The sequence below is a fragment of the Sceloporus undulatus genome, chromosome 10, assembly GCF_019175285.1.
Source record: "Sceloporus undulatus isolate JIND9_A2432 ecotype Alabama chromosome 10, SceUnd_v1.1, whole genome shotgun sequence".
Lineage (NCBI taxonomy): Eukaryota > Metazoa > Chordata > Lepidosauria > Squamata > Phrynosomatidae > Sceloporus > Sceloporus undulatus.
Genome location: NC_056531.1, coordinates 15,283,761 through 15,296,834, shown reverse-complemented (window position 1 = coordinate 15,296,834; position 13,074 = coordinate 15,283,761).

Genomic DNA, 13,074 nt, shown 5'->3' with positions numbered 1-13,074 from the left:
CATAAAGGCGGGCATTGGGGCAAAGTGAGGGCATGATGTCTACATGATGCATATCCCTCACTCCGATCCCATGCTGGTGCGATGCCATGCACTCACACACATGGCGGGCAGCATCATGGCACGCCTCTGGCGCTGGTCCACAATGACACAGCACCAAAAGGAGTGCCAAAAAGCCATGGTGCGGTGGCTAAGGCACCCTTTCTTTCTGCGTGCAAAAAGGAGTCGCTTTTTGCAGCTCCTTTTTGCACTGCAGAAAGGCCAGATCGGGGCTGCAGCTCCGATCCGGCGCTGAAAGGGGCAGTCTATTCAGAACCTTAACTCTACTTATGGCCTCCCAAAAACCCTGGTGTCACAATGCAATTTTCACTCTAGATCGGTTATTTTTACATTTTGCTTTCTGTAAAAAAAAAAAAAAAGGGGGAAATTTGGCTCTGATCAGCAGGGGGGAACTACGTTTCTCCCATAGCTCCCCTACCACCCAAACCAGTTGCAAACCTGGCTTACTTAGGTCTTCAAGCTTCTGGTCCAGTTTTCTCAGGATTGCAAGTTCTCCTAGTAATGGGGAGAATGAAAACCATGAGGAACCGTCACCATCTGCAAGCCTCGTACTCTCAGCCACCCCAAAGAAGACATCCTTATGCTTCCCAACTGTCCAGATTTGCAAGGATGGTCCAAATTACTGTAATCATTTCTGCAGCGTCCCACTTTTTCTTGTGCTTTTAAAATATCCCAGTTTCTCTCTCTTTGTGTGCCTGTGTGTGCCTGCAAGTCGTTTCTGATTATGGAGACCCCCGAACCTGTCACAGAGTTTCTTGGCAGGTTGCTTCAGAGGGGGGTTGCCATTGCCGTCCTCTGAGGCTGAAGAGTGTGACTTTTTGTGGCCGAGGGGGATTGAACCCAGGCCTCTCGAGCCTATCATAGCTCAAACCACTATGCCATGCTGGCTCTCTTGAGGCACACAGCAACACACACACACGACTCAATCTCCCCTTTTCTTCCTTCAGCTGCATCCTGAGGTTTGTATTTTATGGAGCCCTGGTGGCGCAGTGGGTAAATGCCTGTACTGCAGCCATTCACTCGAAACCAACAAGGTTGCGAGTTCAAGACCAGAAAGGGCTTGCATCCTTCCGAGTCGCTAAAATGAGTACCCAGACTGTTGGGGGCAATTAGCTTACTTGCTAATTGCTTTCTTGCTGTTCACCGCATGATCTTTGAATGGCGGTATATAAATAAAACAAATTATTAATTAATTATTATGTGAGCAACTTAAAACAGTCATCAGAGAGCTCTAGTACAACTGGAAACTACAAATCCCAGGATTTCATCAGATGCAGTGGAGGCAGCTAAAGTGGATTTCCAAGTGCTATCAGTTGCTCAGAGGGCTTCTCACCTTGGAGGACCTTATTTTCCGTTCCTGCCGATGCAAGCGGATGCTTAACTGAGCCACTTCGAGGCGGAGGGCGGAGGAGTTGGCTGCCAGCCTTCTCTGAAACAAAAGAAAACAAGAGGCCTTTCTGTCAATCTTCCTCTCACCCACCGACAAACATTTCCAAGATGGAGATGCAACTGAGGTTCAGAAAATGATATATGGTATGAAGATAGGAACTCTGTGCGCTATTAATGCACCTAGGATCGTATTGGCTTCTTTAGTTGCTGCATCGTACTTTTGGCTCAGCTTCAGCTTCACGTTCAGTCTTTGATGCCAGGACAGCCACTGAAAAGGCCTTGCCTCCTATGGCACCAGATTCAAAATACTGACGCAGAATAATGAGGTTTGACATCGCTTTAACTGCCAATCCTGGGATTTTAATTTGCTGTGGCACTAAAGCTCTGTGACAGAGAAGGCTAAATAGTTCACATGACTGCAGATCCCAGGATTACACAGCATGGAGCCATGGCGTTAAGTAGTGTCAAACTGCATTAATTCTGCAGTGTAGATGGAGCCTACTGAATTTCAGCTCATGAAATAACTACGAATGCCTCTCACTGAGAGGCTGTTAATGGATTTATCATTGGTTGACCAGCTGAACCCAAAGGGGGTCACCAGGGCTCCTTTCATCTTGGAGAAAGTGACCGGTGGGGTGTCCAGTGGGGCTCTGCTGGGCCCAGGGCTATTCAACATCTTTTCAATGACTTGGAGGACAGAATTGGGGGATACTTATCAAATGTGCAGATGACACCAATCAGAGGAGTAGCTAATACCCAGAGGACAGACAAAATTCAAACGACCTGAAAGACTAGAAAGCTGGGCCAAAGCTAACAAAATGAAATTCAACAGGGAGAAATGTAAGTACTGCACTAGGGCAGAAAAATGAAACACAGATATGGATCATGGGGGACACCTGGCTGAATGAAACTACATGTGTAAGGGACTAGGATCAATGGGGATGCTTTGATGGGGAGTTCCTGCATGGCAGAAGGGGGTTGGACTGGATCAGGACCCATGGGGTCTCTTCTCAGCTCTATGATCTATGATTCTATGAGGGCTCAGATCTCCGAATTAAAATCTCTTACCCGAGAGGCTCTTGGCCTCAAAGGTTTAGAGCTGAATTGTCTGACGGACTTGTGGATAAGTTTTAACATGAGTTATAGCTCTGCCTTCAAATTTCGGCTTGGCATTGAGCAGGCATATTAATTTCTAATGTCTGTTGATTTTTAAATGAGAGTATATTTCGTCTTTCTCCCAAAACGGGATTCCAGGCGGCTTACAATAATTTTAAAAGGATAAAACAAAACATAACGGTAATTACAAAAGTTATAAAAAAAAATAAATAATTAAGCAATGTTAAACGATGTTCTGCTCCAATGCCAGTTATTGTCCAGTTTTCCAGAGTTGCTACTGACGGCTCCTCCGTCTTCGATCGCTAGGAGCAGCAAAATGAGGGCATTTAATTATAACATAAATAAATAAAGTTGTTTCCAGTTTGTGGGGTAAAGTCTTTATTATTATATAATATCATTATAAAGTTACTTTGCAAGAGTAATTAATCCCCATTGTTACTCATTGCAGTGGTTAGGAAGCTTCAGTGTTACTCCTTGCAGGTTAGGAAAGTTGGCATTTGTAGCATGGCTTCCTTCTTGCAAGATTTAGGATCGGAGGTTTAGAACTCATAACAGGAGGCACAGAATGTAAACCTTCGCTCAAAATGGACCTAAAATGCCTTGATGCCCTTGAAAAGTTGCTCTGAAAGTAATTTAAACCGATTTTTCTGCTAGGAACATGCCTCTATTCCCAGCTTGATGTTAGTCCTTGGATCCATTCGAACATGGAAAATCAAAACCCATGAAAATAGTTTAAAATACATTAAAATACTTTAAATGAGTTTATTCTAATAGGCCTCAGGTTGCTTTTGAAACGTAGCTTTATACCTGGAATGGAGGGTTGCAAACCCACCCACTGCACCTGCAAAATGCATGTAAATCAAATTTTCTTACTCCCAAATACCTTCTAGGAGACATCTTTTCACACCTGTTTTTAGGCCTTCTAGGGCTTGTCTACACAATTAAAATGTTCCCAATTGAAATAGAATAGATTGCCCTATGGCTGCATGTATTGAGGGTTTGGGGGGTTCCAAAAAAACTCCATAAACTCTGTTGAAAAAGGATGCACATTTTTAACCAACGTAGCCATAAGATCCATGAGGATGTACATTATTGCACATTTGCATCCTCTGTTTAACATGGATCTGCATGGATTTCAAAGGCTGTGCATTTTCATCAACAGGAGGGCGAATAAGGCAAATTTGTGGCAGGAAAGTTACACAATTAAGCGTGATTGCAAATCTGCAAAAAATCCACACGCAATTTGCATAATACATGTATACATAGACTAGCCCCTGGACCAATTTCAGACCCAAGAGAGGCCAATTTTGAACCACAGGACGTGAGCCTAAGTCACTTCCGTTTCAAAAAAGACCACTCCGTCTCCTGGACATACATTGGCCCAAGGAGACCAACACGTGGTGGGACCTAGAGGTTATTTTGGAGCAAAATAAACGTTACAAACACTTTGCAATGATTTGTACCCCTGGGGGCGGACAAAAAATGGCCCTGGAGAGACGCATGCATGCTGACGATATGGCATTTGGGGTTCCTGGATGGGAGAAGACAACCCAGAGAGGTGATACAATAGCCCTGTTTAAAGACTGAAGGGATGTGAAGTCAAAGGCTTTCATGGCTGGCATCCATAGCTCTTTGGGGTTTTTCAGGCTATGTGGCCAAGATAAAACTGTCTAGAACATGGTCACATAGCCCGAAAAACCCACAAAGAAATTGACAGGGATGACACATTGAGGAGGGAGCAAGCTTGTTTTCTGCTGCTCCAGAGACTAGGACCCATGGAGCAATGGATGCAAGCTCCAGGAAAAGTGATTCCAGCTCAACATTAGGAAGAACTGTCCTGACAGAAAGGCTGTTTGACAGTGGAACCACTACCCTCGGAGTGTAGTGGAATGCTTCCTTGAGGTCTTTAAGCAGAGGCTGGCTGGCCCTGTCAATGGGGATGCTTTGATTTAGAGTTCCCTGCACGGCAGAATGGGGTTGGACTGGATGGCCTTTGCGGTCTTCCAACTCTACAATTCAATGATTCCTATCATTCTAACTAGGCCTACCGTGTAGTTCTGGAAAGCCTGCCAGTTTTCCGTGGTCACTTGGAGGTCCAGTCATGTTGTCCATGGTGGTCAGGTGAGCATCGGCCATCCACCTCTCCACTTCCTGCTGACCCCTGCCTCCGGTGGGTTGCCAATAACCCAACCCAGTGGCTAATATGAGGATGATGGCGAGTTCGAGTATGGACACGGCCACCCAGACCTTCCGGCTAACTTGGTGGAGACCAGGCCACTCTCTCCTGCAGTGGCCATGGCTGGAAATCAGTTGCCCCGCACACCAGACTTGGAGAAACTATCAAGAGGATCTGAAGACCCAAACAATGGTCACCACGGCAGCCCAGAGCAAATTCTGCCGATGTTTCCAGAAGGCAGCTGCTTGTTCTCTGTGGGCTACCAGCCAAAAGGCGCCTAATCCATCATCCTGGCCGTCACAGCATATCGAGGGCTGAAGGACAGAAGAGGCCCCAGCTGGAGTCCTTTTGCGTGGGATGATTATTTAGGAGGCAGTTGGAAGCAGCCTCCTTGCTGGTTTCGTTTTCCTCCAAGCTCATCTGAAAAGGAGGAAAAAGAGAGGAGGAGCTCAGCTTTGGTGCTTGGCTTGAGCAGCAGCACTTGCATAGTGTCATGCTCAAAGTCAGGAAGGAGCAGGCTGGAAAAGACCCATTGTGCATTTGTGAGCACAAAGCATTGTGAGACCCACTCCAGCCTTCCTAAACAAGTCTGGCTCTTTTCTCTTTTGTGCATCTGCTTGGAACCCTCCTTTGGCAGAGAAGTCGGATGGACACCCAGTTTTGGCTTCCCATGTCCAACACCAAATGCATCCTCAGGGGGGTAATTTTGCCACATTTGGGTCTGGCAGGGACAATCCCATTTAATCCCCTATCATTCCACTTTATCAGATGCTTGTAAAATCTCCCAGTTTCACTGTCCTCCTCTTCCTATGGAGCTGGGAATGTTGATAGCCTGGAGAAGAGAGGATTGAGAGGTGCTAAGCCCTTTTTAAAACATTTGAAGGGATGCCATATTGAGGAGGGAGAAAGCTGTTTTCTGCTGCTCCCAGAGATTAGGACCCAGAGTAATGGGTGCAAAGTATAGGAAAAAGATTCCTCCTAAAAATTTAAAGAACTTCCTGATGGTAAGACTGTTCAACAAAGGAAGACACTGCCTCCAGGAAGTCTCCTTCTTTGGGAGGTTTTGAAAACAGAGGCTGGATGGCCCCCATCCACAGGGAGGGCTTTGATTGTGTATTCCTGCATGGCAGTATAGGATCTCTACCAACTCTACTGAGTTAACACACCGGATGAGTCTCCATGCAGAAACTAGATTTAAAGTGAAACAACCCACTTTTGTGGATTATTTTTCACATGTTTGGGTTAACCTGAACAGAAGTAGAAAATACCTGCAAATACAGGTTGTTTGTATGAAAGAGAAATAATGCAAAAACAACCGGAACAGAAAGCCAACAATCCCACTCCTTTTAAACTTTTGGGGCATTCTGAAAGTAGAAAGGGGTGTTTTTTGTTGGCTTTCCGTTTGGGTTATTTTGGCATTATTTCTTTTCCTGCCAAACGTCGGAAAAACAACCCACATTTGTGGGTGTTTAGCGGATTTTAAAATCCCGTTTCTGCACGGCTTTTGCCTCCGTATGCCTCCATGTGATAAACTCTCTATGATTCCACACATAGAAGAAAGGGGTGGTCTGGAGCTCTGCTCTGGTGCCAAACAAACTACAATTCCCATATTTCCATAGCACTGAGCTATGGACACCCATTAAAGTGGTGTCAAAACGGATTATTCCGCAGGGTGGGTGCAGCCAGAAAGAAAGAGAATGGCAAGATATGCAGAGAGAGAACGAAGAAAGAGGGGTTTGGAAGCCATGCAACAAACATCCATGTGCTGCTGTGCTATAGACTTAGATTTTGTAAACCTGTCAGTTGTTTGAACTTGTAACTGTAAACGAGCACTATAAACCAATGTTTAGATGAGACAGCCTTCCCCAAAGTGTGCAATCTTGCTGGGGAGAAGAGGAGACCCAGTCTGCTTGCAAATCCCAGAAATGTTGTGTGTGTGCTTTCAAGTTGTTTCTGATTTATGGTGATACTAAGGTGAACCTGTCACTTTTCTTGGCAATATTGTTCAGAGGGGGGTTTGCCATTGCCTTCCTCTGACGCTGTGGAGTGTGACTTGCTCAAGGTGGGCTTCCATAGGCAAACAGGGATGCAAACCTGGTCTCCAGAATGTGTAATCCAACACTTAAACCACAACGCCACTCCAGCTCTCCCTAGAAACACTACTATTGCAATTGCTATCTAGCAATTCTAGCAAATGAAAAAAATACAGTCGGGGCAAATGTCGTGGGGACCACCCAATGTCTGTTCAAATCCACCAATTCGGATCGGGACCGATTATCTGTAAGTGGGAATGACCCCCTCTCTGAGCAAATGATGCCAACCTGCAAACTAGTTTGCAATGATCTGAGGACACACAAACAGTGTGTAAAAGGAGGATTCCTTGCAACAAATGGAAACTCTTTTTTTTTTTGAGGACTTCTGTGTGTGTTTGGTGCCATTCTAGGGCATCTGAGCATCTCAGCAGCTCCTGGGTTACCAAAAAAAGGGAAAAGGAACTCTCCACAGCTGAGAATGGTGGTGCAGGCTATGGAAACCCACTGGGGGTGATCCTGGGCAGTCCACACTCTCTTAGCTTCAGGGAAAGCAATGGCAAACCTCCTCTGAACATATGTTGCCAAGAATACCCCATCCTTTGGGCTGCCATAGGTCAGAAAATGATTTGAAGGCACACAACAACAAGAAGTGCCCATATTTTGCTGGGGTGGGCATGGGAAGAATCTACAAGACCTGCCCCTTCGTCTTCATTTCCAACCTTTCTGTATTAAACTCCCCCATCACACAGAACTCCACAAAGATGCCAAGCAACATCACAGTCTGGCCAAGGTGTCAAAAGGTATGATGAAGAAGAACAGAAAAGCTAGGACTGGCTGCAGCATTTTGGCTTTTGCCTGGCCTAGTGGAAGAGCAAATTTCAAACCTGTCTCTCTGCTGATCCAAACTGGGGGCAGATGAATTTTTGCATTCTGAACTACTCCGTTGCAGCAACGGAAGTAAGCTGAGGCAAAAGTGGGAGGATGAGAGAGAAGCCGGGACATTGTAAAAGCAGATGAAAAGATGGGACGGCAGAGGCAAATTATTGGGTCTGTCCTTGCCAACTTGGGACAGTTGGGTGGTATGGGATTATTTCCATGTCTTGCACTCATTCTCAGCAGGAAGGTGTAGTGATTGGATGCACTTCAGGAAGGGTTTTGAGCAGCTGGATCATGTCCCAGAGGAGGAAAACCTAGATGCCCAAGGCCTGGAAGCCAAGCATTATGGAGGAACAGCCAAGGAAGCTTGGGATGTTGGCCTCAGAGATGAGGATGATGAAGAAATAACATGAGAACCATATTTCAATACCCAAAGGCTTTTCTGCACGAGAAGATGGAGCCAGGTTGTCTTCTTGTTGTCCCCAGAGTCCCAAATGCAAACCAATGGGACCCAGCATTACAATAAAAGAGATTCCACTAAACTCTAAAAGGATATTGCAGTTGGCTCTGCCACATTTGTGGCTTCGACGTTCCGGCTTTGATTACTGTGGTGGATTTGATGATGATGATTTATAATGCCCTTTCCAGCAAGGGCAGAACATCAAGCATATATAATCAAAAAAGGACATTAAAACACTATAAAAAATGTTAAATAGCCAAGATCCTTAAACCAATTCCTTATCTGTTTCTCTCAGGAATCTCTAGGTCTTCCAGTGCAGCTCTACCGGAAGGTTGAACTCAGCAGATTTGCTTAGTCCGGTTTTGGAGAGAAGAGGGCTTACTTAATAATAATATAATAATATAATAATAATAAATAATAATAATTTATATTTCGCTTTTTCACAAAGAATCAAGCGGATTCCACAGTATAATTAAAACATCAAACAATTAAAAATTACAGTTAAAAACCCCCAACCCCAACCCTCCGCCCATCATAAAAACAGTGATCAACCTAATAAAAAAAGATTGAACATCCCAATTTAACCACTTCCTTGGTGGCTGCTCTCAAATTATGGAACTCCCTGTTTTAAGTTAATTTAGGTTAACATTTAAGTTAATTTATGGAATAAAACACCTTTGAACCCAGCTACCAGGAAAAGATAGGAAATCTAATCAAACAAAGAGACCAACAGCCCAGTGATAGAGGAGGAATTAAAATTTTATTTAGTAGCGGACGGCGGGGGCAAATGGATAAACCTTTCCAGAATCCGCAGATTTCTTACAAATTTGAACAAAGAGCTTGAAATTAAAAAAATATTGTGCCTCGTTTGTGAGGTTTAGGGGCACTTTTGCCTCGTTGTTCAGTTTTCTTAACATATTAAAAAAAATCTAGCTAAACTTTGTGCAAAAGGATCTCTTCTGCGGGTTTCAACAGCTGCTATAAAAAACATCTCTCTCTCTCTCTCGTCTCTCTATATATATATTAACCACACACACCACACACAACACACAAATTACAACACTCATCCCTCCCTCCCTCCTATTTTTCCGGTTTTGCTATTTGCGGATTTGATTACTGTGATGTGGCAGATTGATTAATATGTTCTCCTCTAGGAATCTCTAGTCCTCCAGCGCAAACTGCTAAGGGTCAACTTGAACCAAAAGTCGGCATGGAAAACCTTGAGATTCCACTCTACTGCCTTGTACTCCTCCAAGCAGTTCTATGCTCAGTGTCTCCCGGATGTTTACCACAGAGTTGCCCTGGAGGACCTAGAGATTCCTAGAGAGAACACTCTACACACTGGTGCCTCGGGATCGAAATGACCGGGTTACGAATTTTTCGGGATCGCAAAAAATTCCCATAGGATCATTGTTCCGGGTTAACGAATGTTTTTTTCGGGTTACGAAAAAACTTTGTGCTTTTTTCGGCTTTTTTCGCACGGAATCGCGGCTTTTCCCCATTAGCGCCTATGGCAATTCGGCTTACGAAGGCTTTTTTTCGGGTTACGAAAGCGCCGCGGAACGAATTAATTTCGTAACCCCCAGGCACCACATGTTACTAGGCCTTTGTAGCTCCTCCAGTGCAGTTCTATGGCCATTGTCTGTGTTGGACCGTTGACCACAGAGTTGCCTGGAGGACCTAGAGATTTCCTGGAGAGAACACTCTCCTAGGGCTTTGTAGCTCCTCCAGCGCAGTTCTATGTCATGTCCTGTCAGACGTTGACCACAGAGTTGCCCTGGAGGACCTATACATTCCTAGAGAGTGTCCTCTCAGGTCAAAAATATGGTGTTTTTGTGATTTTTAAAATTATTTTAAAATGTTATTTTAAACTTCACATGTCACGGGGAGTTTGGGGCCCCTAATCCAAGTGACTAGGGAGGGACAAGTGGTGTGTGTGTGTGTATTTGTGGGGGTGCAGTGAGGGTGTCACCCTGCAAGGATTCTGGAGGCTAATTGGTCGCCTGGCTTTCCAGCGATGCTCTCCCCAGTCAAGGCAAAGCCTCCAAAATGCTGTGCAGTGTAGGGGGTGTGTTTTTATGCAAATAAGCCAGCAGAAGCCCCTCCCCCATCCGCCAAAGCCAAAACAGTTCTCTCGGTGCAGCAGCCACTAGAGGCAGCCAAGTTCCCAAGGGGCTACAGAGGAGAAGAGAGAGGAAATCACTGGACAAGTGAAGTGCGAGGATGGCCACCATGGACACCCGAGGACCCCATCGCCAGAACAGGTCAAGTGAGATCCTGGTGTGCTGAGCCTGTTACCTCCTGAATTCTGGCCCCATCGCACATTCCTCCACTGGGGACACGACAACCATAAGTTTAGAATCATAGAATCACAGAATAGGAAGAGACCAAAGGGGCCATCCAGTCCACACCATTCTGCCATGCAGGAAACCCTAGAAAACCCTAGAAAAGCACCAATAGAATCATAGAATCATAAGCGTTAGAAGGCTGATCAGGGCCCTCGTGGCGACTATCCACTGGGAGTTTGGTTCCAAGGACACCCCCCTGTGCTATACCAAAATGTAATGGCATAGTGGGTTTGAGCATTGGAATTATGACTCTGAAAGACCAAGGTTTCGAATCCCCCCACTACAGCCAAGGAAAACCCAACTTTTGGCAAGTCACACTCTCTCACCTCAGGAAATGCAAAGGCAAACCTGAACCTGACCTTGCCAGTGGGAAACCCTTTGTTGATAGGTTCTGCCTTAGTGGTCCCCATAGGTCGGGAACATGGACTTCAAGGCACACGACAACAACAAACCCTAAGACTCTCCATGTTGTGTGCCATGACATTTTTGGCAATTGGAGGATTACACACGGTGCGTTGCTGCTTAGCGTATGCGTTTTATAGTGTGGGTTGAAAGACACGCAAACACACGCGCACATTATGTCACGAATGATGGGGCCCGTTACCATGCATGATGTATGAGGAATGACAATTTGAAGTGAGTCCAACATGAGTTGCAAACCCACATTGGCTTAGGTAACCTTATCACCACTAGCGAAAATCCTCAGTGACAACAACGGAATTTTTTAAACTAGATTTAAATTGGGAAAACCGCAAATGCGGGACAAGTTAAAATTATCAGACAGAAAACGTTTTTTTCCTGCGCAAATGTTGAAATTAACGCGAAGTATAAAGCTAAGGCAAAATGGAGAAACAACGGCAAGTAAAAAAGATGTCGTTTGTTTTTCCATTTTGTCTTAACTTTAACTTTGTTGTATATTCATGTTTGCAGGAACATTGCGTCGGACTAAACGTACCACATTTGCGGGGGGGTTTGTTTTTTTCCAATTGTAAATTGAGTTTCAAACCCCCATGTGATAGTTGCTGATAAGGCTGGCCCGTTTTGTGGTTTCCAGCCAAGCATCGTTGCAAGGATTAGTTGTTTCAGGGGAAATTGAGCCCTATATATACTTGTGTTTAAATTTTCTGGTTTTGGAGAGGACTTAATCGTTTCGATGAGCCAAATGTTATTCAATAGGTCAGTGAAATGCTTTGAGTCCTTGAAACTGGGAAAAAAGACGAGAAATGCAACATTCAGGAAATGAAGGAATAATCAACAGATAAGATTGTTGACCTGGTCTCAGCAAGGGAAATCCTTTGCTTCTTGGGGACATGAACACCAATAGCGAACTGCAACCAGCTTTTCTTTACCGTTGTTGCCTGATTTTGGCGGCTGGGCCCAATGCTCCCAGATCCTGGACCTGCGTTTTGGCTTTGAATAGCTCCTGCTGGAGTTTAGCTAAGGAAAGCCAAGAACAGAAGGTAGTTTCCCCAGCATTTCTGTTTCACCAAAGACTTACCTTTGGGGTGCTTTCCCATCTGTCATACACAGCACATGTTGGGGTATAGCCTCCAGCTGCATCAATGGGCAATGTAATTGTCTCTATATGCAGTGTTCTCACAATTGTGGGTCCTCCAGGTGTTTTTGGGCACTATTCCAGTTCCAGAAAGCCCAGCTTGGCCAACAGTAAAGGGAATGATGGAGAATGAAGTCCAAAAAACCCAACAGGAGGACCCAAAAATTTTGGAAGACCCAACTCTGCTAAATCGAGAGGAAGTTAATAGTACCACTCTGTTCTGCTTGTGGTTTAGGCATCACTTGGAATTATCTTGTGTTCAATTTCCTTAGGCATCCACAAATTTCAAAAAAGATGTTGAAAACGCTGGAGCGTATCCCAGAGAAGGGCGATCCAACAATAATGAAAGGTCTGTTCAACCCACCAACGGTTGCCATCTACACTGCCAGAAACATTGCAAGTTTGACACCACTTTAAGTGCCATGTGAGATGCGCATCCTATGGAGTTCACTGGGATTGGTAGTTTTCACACAGGTCTTGAGCCTTCTCAAAATGACCAAATCCTCAATATTCGTTTAACACCCATGGAAGTTCAAGTGTTTTCATCAATCAAACGCATTCATATCTACATTGGTAGATTTAGTACTTATTCTTATTATGCTTATTATTATTATGTCATTATTATTATGCATTATTTATATGAGCATCGGTAGATTTAACACGCGTTGTACATAGAAATACCATACCTTGAGATTGGCACTTACCTAAGCTGAAAATTTTTCAGGATGATTGGGGTTATTTCCAAAAACATGGAGATACGGTTCATGTGGGGCACAAACTGGACCCATGGGAGGAATGGATGGGGGCCACAAAAGATGTCCCACTGGGATGTTCACAGTGGGCATTGAGTTGACCTGAGGTCCTCACCGCAAAGGAGGAACAAGGCCACTTGGCAATGATGCGTAGGACCTTCCAGAAGAATGAGGGGACAAACCTTGAAACAAAAGCTAAAAGCACCACTCAGATTAAGATGAAATCTACTGCTTCATAGCACATGCTCAAAATGGAGGGCGCTTATGGAAATCGTTCTGAGCAGGAGAGCTCGTACCATCGCTTGTTGTGTC